We start from the raw sequence: 4004 nt of genomic DNA on the forward strand, positions 1-4004 counted from the left end.
CCGACGGCTTAGCCGTCGACATAGATGGACATGCCACGTGTCAATCTATGCCGACGGCTAAGCCGTCGGCATAGGTACTTTGCATATTTTTTTATTACAACATATTTTTTATTTTTTTATTACGGCATATTTGTGAGCTCGGGTATTCATTAGACTTGTGCTAAGAAAATGGACAATTACGACGAAACGTTCAGTTACCGGCCCGGTGCCTGGGTGTAAGTTGTGGTGGCCGTTTCCCTCCTCCGAGACATGGCGGCAGCGACGCCCGTGAGGGGGGCACACCCCGAAGCCACGTGTCGGGTGCCTGAGCGTGCCACCATATGCTTCCAGAAGCATAGGAGGGCCCACTGCAACACCTGGTGGCATTGCTACCCCCCCTCTGGTGACCCGTCCCGTCTAACCCTGACACAGACGACCGCCGGATCTAGCTATTTGACTTCCGCCGGAATGGGTCTGACCGGTGGACCTTTTCAACTGGTTGTCGTAGCCTAGCCCATAGCTGCACCCCCCAACACCATCCCGGCCCAACCCACCCAAAGATACACTCCGTGTCAGCCCGACGTGGCCGTGCACCTGGAGGGGGGAAACAGACGCGTTGGGTCTACACGGAGGGGATCTTGCTGTGGGTCTGGCCCGGATGTTGCTCCAAAGTGTTCCTATGGGCTGACCTAACACAACCGGGTGGAGAGGTCCACTGCTCAAAGCCCGTCCGTGCAAAGTCAAAGGGCTAGATCCCGTGGTCAAACGCTATAGGGTTAGGCGGGACGGGGGCCCTGGGGTTTTTTTTACACGACATGGGCACATGTGCTGTAGGACTGATGGAAATTTTTCATAATTTTTCGTGATGGAGAAGTATCTAAACAATTCCCTCTTACGCGGATTGCTCTTCGCGTGTCTACGACTGTGGTCGGCGGCCTCCGGGGGCTAGCATGCCGCCAAATCTTGCGTAGACGGCCTCTCACAAGTCTGGAAGTGTTGTGGCGGGTGCAAACGCCCGACACGCATCTCCGGGGTGTGCCCCCCCTCACGGACGGCGCCGCCGCCGCCGACACCTGGAGGGGGGAAACGGATGCGTCGGGTCTACACGGAGGGGATCTTGCCGTGGGTCTGGCCCGGATGTTGCTCCAAAGTGTTCCTATGGGCTGACCTTACACAACCAGGTGGATACGTCCATTGCTCAAAGTCCGTCCGTGCAAAGTCAAAGGGGTAGATCCCGTGGTCAAAAGCTACAGGGTTAGGCAGGACGGGGGCCCTAGGGGGGTAGCAATGCCACCGGAGTGTCGCACCGGGACCTCATACATGGGGGATGATGTGGTGGCATGTCCGAAGAGGCGGCACGCATCTCCGGGGTGTGGCCCCCCCTCACGGACGGCGATGACACGGTACTAGACGTTCTGCGGTAACGATGCGGCGTGAATATTATTAAATACTCGGAGCGCGATAAAATCATGAGGTTTTTACACGACGTGGGCACATGTGCTGTAGGACTTATGGTAATTTTTAATAATTTTTCGGGATGGAGAAGTATCTGAACAATTCCCTCTTACGCGGATTGCTCTTCGCGTGTCTACGACTATGGCCGGCGGCCTCCGGGGGCTAGCATGCCGCCAAATCTTACGTAGGCAGCCTCTCACAAGTCTGGAAGTGTTGTGGCGGGTGCAAACGCCCAGCACGCGTCTCCGGGCTGTGCCCCCCTCACGGACGGTGCCGCCGCCGGCACCTGGAGGGGGGGGGAACGGATGCGTCGGGTCTACACGGAGGGGATCTTGCCGTGGGTCTGGCCCGGATGTTGCTCCAAAGTGTTCCTATGGGCTGACCTTACACAACCGGGTGGATACGTCCATTGCTCAAAGCCCGTCCGTGCAAAGTCAAAGGGGTAGATCTCGTGGTCAAACGCTACAGGGTTAGGCAGGACGGGGGTCCTAGGGGGGTAGCAATGCCACCGGAGTGTCGCACCGGGACCTCATACATGGGGGATGATGTGGTGGCATGTCCGAAGAGGCGGCACGCATCTCCGGGGTGTGGCCCCCCCTCACGGACGACGATGACATGGTAGTAGACGTTCCGCGGTAATGATGCGGCATGAATATTATTAAATACTCGGAGCGTGATAAAATCATGAGGGTTTTACACGACGTGGGCACATGTGCTGTAGGTCTTATGGTAATTTTTAATAATTTTTCGGGATGGAGAAGTATCTGAACAATTCCCTCTTACGTGGATTGCTCTTCGCGTGTCTACGACTATGGCCGGCGGCCTCCGGGGGCTAGCATGCCGCCAAATCTTGCGTAGGCGGCCCCTCACAAGTCTGGAAGTGTTATGGTGGGTGCAAACGCCCGGCACGCGTCTCTGAGGTGTTCCCCCCTCACGGACGGCGCCGCCGCCGGCACCTGAGGGGGGCAAACGGACGCGTCGGGTCTACACGGAGGGGATCTTGCCGTGGGTCTGGCCCGGATGTTGCTCCAAAGTGTTCCTATGGGCTGACCTAACACAACCGGGTGGATACGTCCACTGCTCAAAGCCCGTCCATGCAAAGTCAAAGGGGTAGATCCCGAGGTCAAACGCTACAGGGTTAGGCGGGACGGGGGCCCTAGGGGGTAGCAATGCCACCGGAGTGTCGCACCAGGACCTCATACATGCGGGATGGTGTGGTGGCATGTCCGAAGAGGCGGCACGCGTCTCCGGGGTGTGCCCCCCCTCACGGACGGCGATGACACGGTAGTAGACGTTCTGCGGTAACGATGCGGCGTGAATATTATTAAATACTCAGAGCGCGATAAAATCATGAGGTTTTTACATGACGTGGGCACATGTGCTGTAGGACTGATGGGAATTTTTCATATTTTTTCGGGATGGAGAAGTATCTGAACAATTCCCTCTTACGCGGATTGCTCTTCGCGTGTCTACGACTATGGCCGGCGGCCTCCGGGGGCTAGCATGCCGCCAAATCTTGCGTAGGCGGCCTCTCACAAGTCTGGAAGTGTTGTGGCGGGTGCAAATGCCTCGCACGCGTCTCCGGGGTGTGCCCTCCCCTTCACGGATGGTGCCGCCGCCGGCACCTGGTGGGGGGCAAACGGACGCGTCGGATCTACACAGAGGGGATCTTGCCGCGGGTCTGGCCCGGATGTTGCTCCAAAGTGTTTCTATGGGCTGACCTAACAAAACCGGGTGGATACGTCCACTGCTCAAAGCCCGTCCGTGCAAAGTCAAAGGGGTAGATCCCGTGGTCACACGCTGCAGGGTTAGGCGGGACGGGGGCCCTAGGGAGGTAGCAATGCCACCGGAGCATCGCACTGGGACCTCATACATGCGACATGGTGTGGTGGCATGTCCAAAGAGGCGGCACGCGTCTCCGGGGTGTGCCCCCCCTCACGGACGGTGATGACACGGTAGTAGACGTTCTGCGATAATGATGTGGCGTGAATATTATTAAATACTCGGAGCGCGATAAAATCATGAGTTTTTTACACGACATGGGCACATGTGCTGTAGGACTGATGGGAATTTTTCATAATTTTTCGTGATGGAGAAGTATCTGAACAATTCCCTCTTACGCGGATTGCTCTTCGCGTGTCTACGACTGTGGCCAGCGGCCTCCGGGGGCTAGCATGCCGCCAAATCTTGTGTAGGCGGCCTCTCACAAGTCTGGAAGTGTTGTGGCGGGTGCAAACGCTCAGCACGCATCTCCGGGGCGTGCCCCCCCGCTCACGGACGGCGCCGCCGCCGCCGGCACCTGGAGGGGGGAAACGGATGCGTTGGGTCCACACGGAGGGGATCTTGCCGTGGGTCTGGCCCGGATGTTGCTCCAAAGTGTTTCTATAGGCTGACCTTACACAACCGGGTGGATACGTCCACTGCTCAAAGCCCGTCCGTGCAAAGTCAAAGGGGTAGATCCCGTGGTCAAACGCTACAGGGTTAGGCGGGACGGGGGCCCTAGGGGGGTAGCAATGCCACCGGGGCGTCGCACCGGGACCTCATACATGCGGGATGGTGTGGTGGCATGT

Source organism: Triticum aestivum, chromosome 2A, assembly GCF_018294505.1.
Source record: "Triticum aestivum cultivar Chinese Spring chromosome 2A, IWGSC CS RefSeq v2.1, whole genome shotgun sequence".
In the NCBI taxonomy this organism is placed as follows: Eukaryota; Viridiplantae; Streptophyta; class Magnoliopsida; order Poales; family Poaceae; genus Triticum; species Triticum aestivum.